The following is a 12,972-nucleotide window of genomic DNA, read 5'->3' on the forward strand; positions in this document are numbered from 1 at the left end:
CCGCAGCAGCCTCATGACCGCCAGTGAATTTTTCACCTCACACCGGCTATGTTTATTGCCCTACGCCTGGAACATACAGTTCCGGGCACCGGGCAAGTGAATTACTAATAACTGTATACTAAAAACCAGGGTGCCTCCAGCTGTTGTGAAACTACAACTCCCAGCATGCCCGGACCGGCAAAGGCTGTCCAGGCATGCTGGTAGTTGTAGTTTCACAACAGCTGGAGGCCCCCTGGTTTTTAGTATACAGTATTAGTTTTTACCTGCTCTGTCCAGCCCCCGCCTGCAGCCGCACACAGGAGCCGGCCCGGGCAGATGATCATAGGTTTTCCTATGCCGGACATCCCTGTGTCCCGAAAAATCTTTTCGGGACATAAGGATGTCTGCGGGTCACTAACCATTCCCCGGCCGATGCGCGTCCTCCTCTGGTCCTCCTGCGGTCTTCCTGCGATCCTCCGCCTCTCTATGGTTGTACGCACAGGACCTCAGTGACGTCCCGTGCGTACAACCATAGAGGCGCAGGAGGACCGGAGGAAGACGTGCGCTGGCCGGGGCCTGGTGAGTGACCGGCGGCGCGTAATCTTCAGTGTTCCGGTCACCGCTCCTCCGGTCCCGGCACCTACTGCTATGGTCCATAGGCCATAGCAGTAGATTGTGACACTGGGCCAGAGGAGCGGTGACCGGAACACTGTGGGGGCAGCACACAGACATATAGCCTCCAGCCGTACACTGTATATGGCTGGAAGCTGTATGTCTGTGGGGGGGAGCTGCCTACCGTTGTGGGGGAACTATACTGCCAACTATTGCGGGTGGGAGCTGCCTACCATTGTGGGGGAACTATACTGCCAACTAGTGCTGCTCACGAATATTCGCAATTCGAATATTATTCGCGAATATCGCATATTCGCGAATTCGCGAATTTCACGAATATTGCGCTATATATTCGTAATTACGAATATTCGTTTTTTGTTTTTTTCACAGTACACATCACAGTGATCACCCCTCTCTGCTTCCAGCTTGTGGGGTGTAAAGAAGGCTGTAATATTACTGTGTGAGACTGGCGTGCGAAAATTCGCATATGCGAAAATTAGCATATGCTAATTTTCGCATATGCTAATTTTCGCGTATGCTAATTTTGGATATGCTAATATTCACACATGTTAATTTTCGCATACGCGCATTTACGCATATGCGAAAATAAAACGAGAATATAACGAATATTCGCGAATATATGACGAATATTCGTCCATATATTCGCGAATATTCGCGAATTCGAATATGGCCTATGCCGCTCAACACTACTGCCAACTATTGTGGGGGAACTATACTGCCAACCATTGTGGGTGGGGGGGGGGGGGGGAGCTGCCTACCATTGTGGGGGAACTATGCTGCCAACTATTGTGGGGGAACTATCCTGCCAACCATTGTGTGGCGGGGGGGGAGCTGCCTACCATTGTGGGGGAACTATACTGTATAACTCTCTCCTGTCTGATAGCACTCCTCTGTACTCTCTCCTGTCTGATAGTACTCCTCTGTGCTCTCTCCTGTCTGATAGGACTTATCTGTGCTCTCTCCTAATAGGACTCCTCTGTGCTCTCTCCTTTCTGATAGGACTCCTGTGTCCTCTCTCCTGTCTGATAGTACTCCTCTGTGCTCTCTCCTGTCTGATAGTACTCCTCTGTGCTCTCTACTGTCTGATAGTACTCCTCTGTGCTCTCTCCTGTCTGACAGCACTCCTTTGTGCTCTCTCCTGTCTGATAGCACTCCTCTGTGCTCTCTCCTGTCTGACAGTACTCTTCTGTGCTCTCTCCTGTCTGATAGCACTCCTCTGTGCTCTCTCCTGTCTGACAGTACTCTTCTGTGCTCTCTCCTGTCTGACAGCACTCCTTTGTGCTCTCTCCTGTCTGATACCACTCCTCGTTGTTCTCTCCTATCTGATAGTAATCCTCTTTGCTCTCTCATGTCTGATAGTACTCCTCTGTGCTCTCTCCTGTCTGATAGGACTCCTCCTTTGTTCTCTCCTGTCTGATAGGACTCCTCTGTGTTCTCTCCTGTCTGATATGACTCCTCTGTGCTCTTTCCTCTCTGATAGTTCTCCTCTGTGTTCTCTCCTGTCTGATAGTACTCCTCTGTGCTCTCTCCTGTCTGATAGTACTCCTCTGTGCTCTCTACTGTCTGATAGTACTCCTCTGTGCTCTCTCCTGTCTGACAGCACTCCTTTGTGCTCTCTCCTGTCTGATAGCACTCCTCTGTGCTCTCTCCTGTCTGACAGTACTCTTCTGTGCTCTCTCCTGTCTGATAGCACTCCTCTGTGCTCTCTCCTGTCTGACAGTACTCTTCTGTGCTCTCTCCTGTCTGACAGCACTCCTTTGTGCTCTCTCCTGTCTGATACCACTCCTCGTTGTTCTCTCCTATCTGATAGTAATCCTCTTTGCTCTCTCATGTCTGATAGTACTCCTCTGTGCTCTCTCCTGTCTGATAGGACTCCTCCTTTGTTCTCTCCTGTCTGATAGGACTCCTCTGTGTTCTCTCCTGTCTGATATGACTCCTCTGTGCTCTTTCCTCTCTGATAGTTCTCCTCTGTGTTCTCTCCTGTCTGATAGTACTTCTCTGTGCTCTCTCCTGTCTGATAGGACTCCTCTGTGTTCTCTCCTGTCTGATAAGACTCCTCTGAGCTCTCTCCTTTCCTATCAAATTGTGTTGCTAAATATGTACACTTAATGTATTGACTGACAAAAAAAAGTATATGAGACATGTTATGTTGTATTGAGAAGCTTATATGATAACATGACTACACTTTTCAGTCCAGGTTTGTAGTTTTTTTTTATTTTATTTTTTTATTGCTCTTGGGCTCTTCATATGTTCCATACATCTATAACGATCTATAACCAAATAGTGTTCCAAGTAATATGCTTCATCTTCCTACAAAGTACATTAGAAATCCTTGGGATGCAGAAAATTGCCTGACTAATGTTCTCGAGTTCATTCCATCAGATGATAAAGTGTATTAGATCATTTTGCAATAGTAAAATGGTTTTTAATACACAATAAAAAATGGAGATGACTTTTATTACTGCTCAGACAAATATTACAAAACTTTCAAAAGTAATTGGCTGCTCCGATTTTACTGCGTTTATTGAATTTACTTATTAATTTGTGGAAATTTACTGTGACCCATCAAAGCCAGAACTTCCAGGTTTGATTTTTCATAATTCTGCTTAAAATAAATGTACATTGTGTGAGGTAATTCTTCATTAGAAGTTTGAGATGGATGCTCTGTGTATTTCGGTTATATAGGTTAATATATTAGGAAGAATACGCAATTATTTCAACATCAACAAGAATAGTCCTATCCACTTCTTTATCATGCATCTTGTCCTGCAAACAGCATACAAACGCACCAATTGGCCACAAACACCCCTTATAGAAAGCCCCCCCCCCCCCCATAATAATGACTTAGCTTTTAATAGTGTCAGTAAAATACTAAGTATAGACATACTAGTTGTGAATAAGTGAAAACTAAAAATTTTTAAAAACACTTCAACATACACCAGTAACCTGTCATAATAGGATACTGTAGGATACTGTCACAGGGTACATAAATATATTATATGGATACAGTTGTACACCAAATTGACCAATACATACATTATCTCCCATAAGTTACTCTATCCCTCAAATTGTTGTAAATATTGTATTATATCTTTTCATGTGACAACACTGAAGAAATAACACTCTGCTACAATGGCTACAATGTAAAGTAGAGAGTGCACAGCCTGTATAACAAGAGTGTTTAATGTTGTGTCCCCTAAATACATCACAACACACAGCCATTAATGTCTAAACCTTGGCAACAAAAGTGAGTACACCCCTAAAAGGAAATGTCCAAATTGGGCCCAAAGTGTTAATATTTTGTGTCACCACCATTATTTTCCAGCACTGCCTTAAATGAGCACTCTCATTAAAAAAAAAAAAATTCTATTACACTCTTGATGGTAAATAAAACAAATCTTTGTTTCAAAAAATTTAGTTTTTAACCCCTTCCCGCAGAATGTCATATATAAACGCCGGGTTGTGCAGTGCGTTCGCGCATCCCGGCGTTTATAAATGACATTCAGTTAACCCGGCGATGCGCAGCATCGCACGGGTTAACTGGCAGAAGTCCCGCTGTTTCCAGCAGGGGACAACTTCTGCTTCACCCCCAGGACCATCCATTGATGGTCCTGGTCAGTGATCACTGTGATTGGTCCCTGTGGACCAATCACAGTGATCTGGGGTGAAAGTTCAGATCCCCCGCACTGCCCGCCCCTGGAAGTCGGGCAGAACGGGGGACGATGGCTGCGGGGGCTCGCGGGGACCTGCGGCATAGGGGGGGAACATCAGGGGACCGGCGGCCTTACCTGGCGGGACCAAGGAGCAGCGGCAGGATCGGCCATGTGGACGAACAGCGACGGGACCGGCAGGTGAGTATATGGTCCTCAGAAGCAGCAGTGAAGATCTTCACTGCTGCTTCTAGGAGTCTGAAAACTACAACTCCCAGCATGCCTAGACAGCCTTTGGCTGTCTGGGCATGCTGGGAGGTGTAGTTTTGCAACAACTGGAGACACACTGGTTGGGAAACATTGTTTCTAACTCAGTGTTTCCTAACCTATGTGCCTCCAGCTGTGGTAAAACTATAACTCCCAGCATGCACTAACAGACCATGTATGCTGGGAGTTGTAGTTTTGCAACATCTGGAGGGCCCCAGTTTGGAGACCATTGTATAATGGTCTCCAATCTGTGCTCTTCCAGCTGTTGCAAAACTACAACTCCCAGTATGCACTGACTGTCCAGGCATGCTGGGAGTTTTAGTTCAGCAACATCTGGCCCTTCAGATGTTGCCGAACTACAACTCCCAGCATGCCCTTCAGCTGTCTGGGCATGCTGGGAGTTGTAGTTTTGCAACAACTGGAGACACACTGGTTGGGAAACATTGTCTGTTTCTAACTCAGTATTTCCTAACCTGTGTGCCTCCAGCTGTTGCAAAACTATAACTCCCAGCATGCATTAACAGACCATGCATGCTGGGAGTTGTGGTTTTGCAACAGCTGGTGCAACCCCCCCCCCCCCCCCCCCTGTGAATGTACAGGGTACATTCACATGGGCGAGGCTTTTACAGTGGGTTTCTCGCATCTTGAGATGCAGCAAATTTTGCGCCGGGAAACTCGCTGTAATCCCTCGCCCATGTGACTGTACCCTAAAAACACTACACTACACTAACACAAAATAAAATAAAAAGTTAAAAACACTACATATACACATACCCCTACACAGCCCCCCTCCCCCAATAAGAACGTCAGGTACGCCACTGTTTCCAAAGCAGAGCCTCCAGCTGTTGAAAAACAACAACTCCCAGTATTGCCGGACAGCCGTTGACTGTCCACGCATGCTGGGAGTTTTGCAACAGCTGGAGGCACCCTGTTTGGGAATCACTGGCGTAGAATACCCCTATGTCCACCCCTATGCAAATCCCTAATTTAGGCCTCAAATGCACACGGCGCTCTCACTTTGGAGCCCTGTCGTATTTCAAGGCAACAGTTTAGGGCAACATATGGGGTATCGCCGTACTCGGGAGAAATTGCGTTACAAGGTTTGGGGGGCTTTTTCTTCTTTAACCCTTCATGAAAAGGAAATGTTGGGGTCTACACCCGAATGTTAGTGTAAAAAAATAAATTTTTTACACTAACATGCTGATGTTGCCCTATACTTTACATTTTCACAAGAGGTAAAAGGGAAAAAAGCCCCCCCAAATTTGTAACGCAATTTCTCCCGACTACAGAGATACCCCATATGTGAGCGCAAAGTGCTCTGGGGGCGCACAACAAGGCCCAGAAGGGAGAGCGCACCATGTACATTTGAGGTGATTTGCACAGGGGTGGCTGATTGTTACAGCGGTTTTGACAAACGCAAAAAAAACAAAACCCCACATGTGACCCCATTTCGGAAACGACACCCCTCACGGAATGTAATGAGGGGTGCAGTGAGAATTTACCCCCCACAGGTGTCTGACGGATCTTTGGAACAGTGGTCCGTGAAAATGAAAACTTGTACAGCCCACTGTTCCAAAGATCTGTCAGACACCAGTGGGGGGCAAATGCTCACTGTACCCCTTGTTACGTTCCTCAAGGGGTCTCGTTTCCAAAATGGTATGCCATGTGTTTTTTTTTTGCTGTTCTGGCACCAGAGGGGCTTCCTAAATGCGTATTTCCTGCTATTAACCCTTGCAAAAATGTGAAATTTGGGGGGAATCACACATTTTAGTGGTATTTTTTTTTTTTTTTTTTACATATGCAAAAGTCGTGAAACTCCTGTGGGGTAATAAGGCTCACTTTATTCCTTATTACATTCCTCAAGGGGTCTAGTTTCCAAAATGGTATGCCATGTGGTTTTTTTTTGCTGTTCTGGCACCAGAGGGGCTTCCTAAATGCGATATGCCCCCCGAGCAAAATTTGCTCTCAAAAAGCCAAATATGACTCCTTCTCTTCTGAGCATTGTAGTTCGCCCATAGTGCACTTCAGGTCAACTTATGGGATACCTCCATACTCAGAAGAGAAGGGGTTACAAATATTGGGGGGTATTTCCTGCTATTAACCCTTGGAAAAATGTGAAATTTGGGGGGAAACACACATTTTAGTGAAAAAATATATATATTTTTTTACATATGCAAACGTCGTGAAACACCTGTGGGGTATTAAGGCTCACTTTATTCCTTGTTATGTTCCTCAAGGGGTCTAGTTTCCAAAATGGTATGCCATGTGAGGGTTTTTTGCTGTTCTGGCACCATAGGGGCTTCCTAAATGCAACATGCCCCCCAAAAACCATTTCAGAAAAACGTACTCTCCAAAATTCCCTTATCGCTCTTTCCCTTCTGAGCCCTCTACTGCGCCCGCCGAACACTTTACATAGACATATGAGGTATGTGCTTACTCGAGAGAAATCGGGCTACAAATATAAGTATACATTTTCTCCTTTTACCCCTTGTAAAAATTCAAAAATTGGGTCTACAAGAACATGCGAGTGTAAAAAATGAAGATTGTGAATTTTCTCCTTCACTTTGCTTCTATTCCTGTGAAACACCTAAAGGGTTAAAATGATGACTGAATGTCATTTTGAATACTTTGGGGGGTGCAGTTTTTATAATGGGGTCTTTTGTGGGGTATTTCTAATATGAAGACCCTTCAAATCCACTTCAAACCTGAACTGGTCCCTGAAAAATAGTGAGTTTGAAAATTTTGTGAAAAATTGGAAAATTGCTGCTGAACTTTGAAGCCCTCTGGTGTCTTCCAAAAGTAAAAACTCGTCACTTTTATGATGCAGACATAAAGTAGACATATTGTATATGTGAATAAAAAAATGGGAAGGCAAACAAGGTGAAAGCCAGCTCACCCCGCCCCAGACAGTAGAGCACGGATCCAGGCGCTGGACGGCACCAGCCAATAGGAAATGAAAGAGATCGGATCCAGCTCAATGCAGGTAAAATCAGGTTTAATCCAAAGGACAAGGAAGGAACAAGTAACGCGTTTCAAGCGCTATAAGCGCTCTTAGTCATGACATGACTAAGAGCGCTTATAGCGCTTGAAACGCATTACTTGTTCCTTCCTTGTCCTTTGGATTAAACCTGATCTTACCTGCATTGAGCTGGATCCGATCTCTTTCATTTCCTTTTTGAATAAAAAAATGTTTTATTTGTAAAATACATTTTCCTTACAAGCAGAGAGCTTCAAAGTTAGAAAAATACAAAATTTTCAAATTTTTCATCAAATTTTAGGATTTTTCACAAGGAAAGGATGCAAGTTACCACAAAAATTTACCACCATGTTAAAGTAGAATATGTCACGAAAAAACAATCTCGGAATCAGAATGATAACTAAAAGCATTCCAGAGTTATTAATGTTTAAAGTGACACTGGTCAGATGTGCAAAAAACGCTCTGGTCCTTAAGGCCAAAATGGGCTTGGTCCTGAAGGGGTTAATGTTTTATTTGTATTAAGAAAAGCTGCCACTAGGTGTGTCCCTACTTGTCCAGAGTAAATTTCCCCCATCTCTTGCACATACTTTAGACTCCTGCTGGCCTGGGAGAAGTCCAAAATCAGGAAATACTGAGGTGGGGGGGGGGGGGTGCAGCCTTATCTAATCATAGCTCATCTCACACTCTGAACTGCTCTGGGCTGTGTGTAGCAGAGTGAGGGAGGAAGTTCTCCCCTGTATGGCTTTAGATTATGTCACACCTGCTGGGGAACGCCTCTTCCCAGTCTGTGAATTTGACTGAGCAGAAAATACAGAGCAATATCAAGGTAGAAAACTAAAAAATAATAAAAATAAAGGCAGGGGGTGATTTATCATGATGGGGCAGTGAACTTAGAGGATTATAAAATTTAACAAGATCATGATAGCTATTCTTTAAGCCTCTTGGGCATGGAGATCACCAGAGCTTTACAGGTTGTCACTGGAGTCCTCTTCCACTCCTCCATGATGAAATCACGGAGCTGGTGGATGTTAGAGACCTTGAGCTTCCCACCTTACATTTGAGGATGCCTCACTGATGTCCAATAGGGTTACAGTCTGGAGACATTCTTGGCCAGTCCATCACCTTTACCCTCAGCTTCTTTAGCAAGGCAATGGTGGTCTTGGATGTGTGTTTGGGGTTGTTATCATGTGTGAATACTGTCCTGCAGTCCGGTATTCAAAGGGAGGGGATCATGTTCTGCCTTAGTATGTCACAGTATATGTTGGCATTAGTGGTTCTTTCAATGAACTGTAGCTCCTCGTTGCTGGAGGCACTCATGCAGGCCCAGAACATGACACTTCCACCACCATGCTTGACTGTAGGCAAGACACATTTGTCATTGTACTCCTTGTTCACCTGGTTGCCGCAATACACATTTGACATTATCTGAACCAAATAAGTTTATTTTGGTCTTATTGGACCACAGGATATAGTTCAAATAGTCCAGGTCCTTAGTCAGCTTTTCTTCAGGAGTCTCTTTGGGAGCGTACTTGCGCTTCATCTAGAAGCTTGTTTCTAGGATGACAGTCATGCAGACCAATTTGATGCAGTGTGGGGCATATAGTCTGAGCACTGGCAGGCTGATCCCCCGACCCCTTCAACCTCTGCAGCAATGCTGACAGCACTCATATGTCTATTTCCCAAAGATAACCTCTGGATATGACGCTGAGCATGTACACTCAACTTATTTGGTCAACAATGGTGAGGCCTGTTCTGAGTGGAACCTGTCCTGTAAAACTGCTGTAAGGTCTTGACCACCATGCTGCTGCTCATTTTCCGGGTCTTGGCAGTCTTCCTATAGCCTAGAATATGTTTATGTAGAGCAACAATTCTGTTTCTCAGATTCTCAGAGTTCTTTGCCATGTTGAACTTCTAGTGACCAGTATTAGAGAGTGTGAGAGTGATGATATCAGATTTAAGACACCTGCTCCCTATTCACACCTGAGACCTTGTAACACTAACAAGTCACATGACACTTGGGAAGGAAAATGGTTATTTGGGCTCAATATGGATCTTTCCACTCAGCCAGAACTGTTGATGTCTGATGGGAAGGATTCATCAATTCATACTGCTTGTGCCAAATTCTGGATGTCCCATCCGCATGGTTTAACAGAAATCTGGAATGGATAATCTGCTGTTATAGCCCATCTGTACTAGGTAGTGAAGAGTTTTATGTTCAGACACAATAGTTGGACACTATCGTTGTATTCGGCTGCCATTGCCTGACTTTGCACAATCTGTTCATCAGAACAATTCTTGACATCCTCTTTGAGTCTTTCATTGATGAAATGTTTATGTCCACAGGATTCCCTTTCACAGCATATTCCTTGATCACACTATTCTTAGTAAACTTTTGACTTGTTACATAAGAAAACCCTATAAGATTGGCAGTTTTTGAAATCTTGGCCCCCATCTAGTCTATCACCAGATGACCAGGCCTTGTGTGAAGTTATTCAGATCACCTGATCTTCCCTTTCCTATGTGGATTCCCACTGAAATTGATCCCCAGAAAATCAGCTTTACTTTATTTTATGTTGTACTCCAGGATCACGTGTCTATATACTATACAAGGAAGCTCCAATATGCAATATGAAAGGGCAGTGGGCTCTAATAAAGTGGTCATTCAGTGGCATATCATGGCAAAAAAATATAGCTTTATCTGAGGGGGGCATCTGCATTCAAACAAGAGGTACAGTTAGAGATAACTGTGGATTATGGGAAGAGGGAAGTAAAAGTGGAAGTGAACACTTTAATGAAGGAAAACAAAAGAAAGCATCAGAACATAAATGTCCCAGAAGTAAAGATGAGAAGCTTAACATATCCAAAACTAATTTTTTTGTTGTTGTCTGCAGTGAATTTTTTTTTTTGTGCAGACATTCCTCCATGTGAACATAGCCTTACGGAGAGAGGAAGTCACGGCGGCATGAGCTAGGCCGCTCACTCCGAAGCTCCGCCCCCCGACCCCCTGAGCGCCGGGACCTGGTTGCGGACGCCTAAACCGCCTGGAATGCCCAGCGGGTAGCCGACGACGATGCGATACCCCCTGGAGATGGAGATGGGATGGGACGCTTACCTGCCGGCTCTTGCAGAGGGCCGCTCTGGAGGTTAGGAGGAAGGAGGTGAAGGAGATCATGGGGACACTCCGGATTCTGCGAGACTTGGTGACGAGAGGACAGGGGAGAAGGAGAGCAGGAGGTTTGCGACCTCCTGGCCAATAGGAGCGGAGGAAGGCAGCCGGAAATCAGCTTAAGGGCTGCCATGTGAGGGAGAGGGGAGTGTGGAGCGAGTGCAGCAGGAAGTAGAACTAGTGTTCTGTGCGATTGATGTTGGGGAAGCCTTGGCTTGTGTATCCTTCCCCCACGTCTATGCTGCTAACCCGGACTGTGGAGTTCCCTCTCCCTCCTCCCACTCTGGTGAGACAACTTCTCCTTCGCTATTAAATAACTGTGAGATATTTTAGAGCTGGTGGAATCTGGAATTTGACTCTGAACCTAGGAGCGAATTAAAATGACTGTTTTTTATTTGACCTATGGCCCTAGGTCCTTTTTAGGTGAACCCGGCTTTGGGAAATATTGAAATTAATGCCATTCTTGCCAAATTGCAACAGCAACAGTCCCTCAGGGTGGTCTCCTCTGTCATATTCGCTGTTGAATACTGTGAAGGCGTTGCTGAGTGGATCCTGCCCTAGGTTACTATGACCTTTATTGAAGTCCTCCTTCCTCCTTCCAGACTTGTTTATTGGAGTAGGATTGGGGTTGGTCACCCTGTTGGTTTTGCCTATGGTTACCCACCAGGTACACTCTAGCATATAATCCTGCTTTGTGAAATGGTTTTTCTTTGACCCCCCCTCTCCCTCTCCTTTTTTATTATATAGGAGTTTTTTGGACTAACTGCTCTGAATGGACCTCAAGCTCTTACCATCGCTGGCTCTAAAAGGACTGGGATTTGGTCTGACCACTGTGATCTATAAGATCCGGGACTGGGGCGGGGGGGGGGGGGGACCCTTGACACAATTTTGCCTTACTTATTCTATACAAATTGAACTGTGTAGTAACTGTATTCATTCCAGTGTATTGCCATCACCCTTCTATTTGCCTCTGTAATTCCCTTAGAGAGTGTGTTTCAACTTGTGAATGTGTAACTCAAAGCTCTATATATAATGTACAGCGCCATCTATTGATATATCTAGGTTTGAAGTGGCACTGATCTGCATTGTTTAGTGATACACTATAATAATATAGCAGGAGTACTCTCTATATTAGGGTTGTTAGCTGGATTAGGAGGATTGGGTTTGCCCCTTTTCTATATAATGGCTCCAAAAATTCAACCTAGAAGATCAGGGGGAAACTTTCCTCAGAAAGAGAAGGATGCAGTGGGTAAATTAGACAAGATGTGGAGGTCACCTGTGACAGGTATAAAAACCAGAACACATAAGGACCCCTTCACTGGGAAAACAGGATCTAGATACTCAGTCCTTGAAGTTGAAGAAATGGAAGATAGACAGTCAGAAACCCCTGCCGGGACCCAATTATTGGAGGAAATTTTAGGAGGGGTTAAAAAATCTAACCACTCCATTGAGGAATTAAATAAGCAAATGGGTAGTGTGTCCACTGAAATATCCTTAATAAGACACGATATGACTAAAATGAGAGATAAGATTGCTTGTTTGGAGGCAGAGGCCCCAAAAGTGGAGAAGAGGATTAACTCTCTTGAGGAGGAGGTCAAGGGCCTAAAAAAGGAAAATGTTACTATTAACAACAAACTTATAGATCTCGAAGATAGGTCCAGACGTAATAATGTAAGGATGGTGGGGTTCCCAGAGGGAACAGAGGGGGAGGAGCCAACTGTACATTTTTGTAATAAATGGTTGAGGGCAGTAGTAGGGGAGGAATATCTTACCCAAACGTTCGGAATCGAACGGGCCCATCGGGTCCCAAGGAAAGTGCCCCTCCCCCCCCCGGGAGCCCCCCCCCAGGACCATAGTGCATTCATCACAGGATAGATACGATCCTCAAGAGAGCAAGGGAGGTAAGGGATCTTCAATTTAATGGGCAAAAAATCTTTTTGTATCCAGACTTTTCTTGGGAGACGCAGAGAAAGCGGGCGTCATTTAGAGAAATAAAAAGGCGATTAAAAACTGCAGGGGTGCCCTTTTCTCTGCTATTCCCAACCAGAATGAGGTTGGAATATAAGGGCAGAGTTATGATATATGAAACTTCACAGGAGGTCTCCGACTGGATGGATAAGGAAGGTATTTAGACTACCAGGTATCTTAGGAGAAAGGCGTTTAATTGTTTTCTTTTTTGTCAAATGTAAACGTCCCGGGGTGGGGGGGAGGGGAGGGGGAGTAAGGGTTTCACTAGGTTAGAAATGCACAGTAGAAATACAGTGTATTATGGGGATAAGGGGGGGGAGGGAGGTACGGGG

The sequence above is a fragment of the Hyla sarda genome, unplaced genomic scaffold (assembly GCF_029499605.1).
Source record: "Hyla sarda isolate aHylSar1 unplaced genomic scaffold, aHylSar1.hap1 scaffold_71, whole genome shotgun sequence".
In the NCBI taxonomy this organism is placed as follows: Eukaryota; Metazoa; Chordata; class Amphibia; order Anura; family Hylidae; genus Hyla; species Hyla sarda.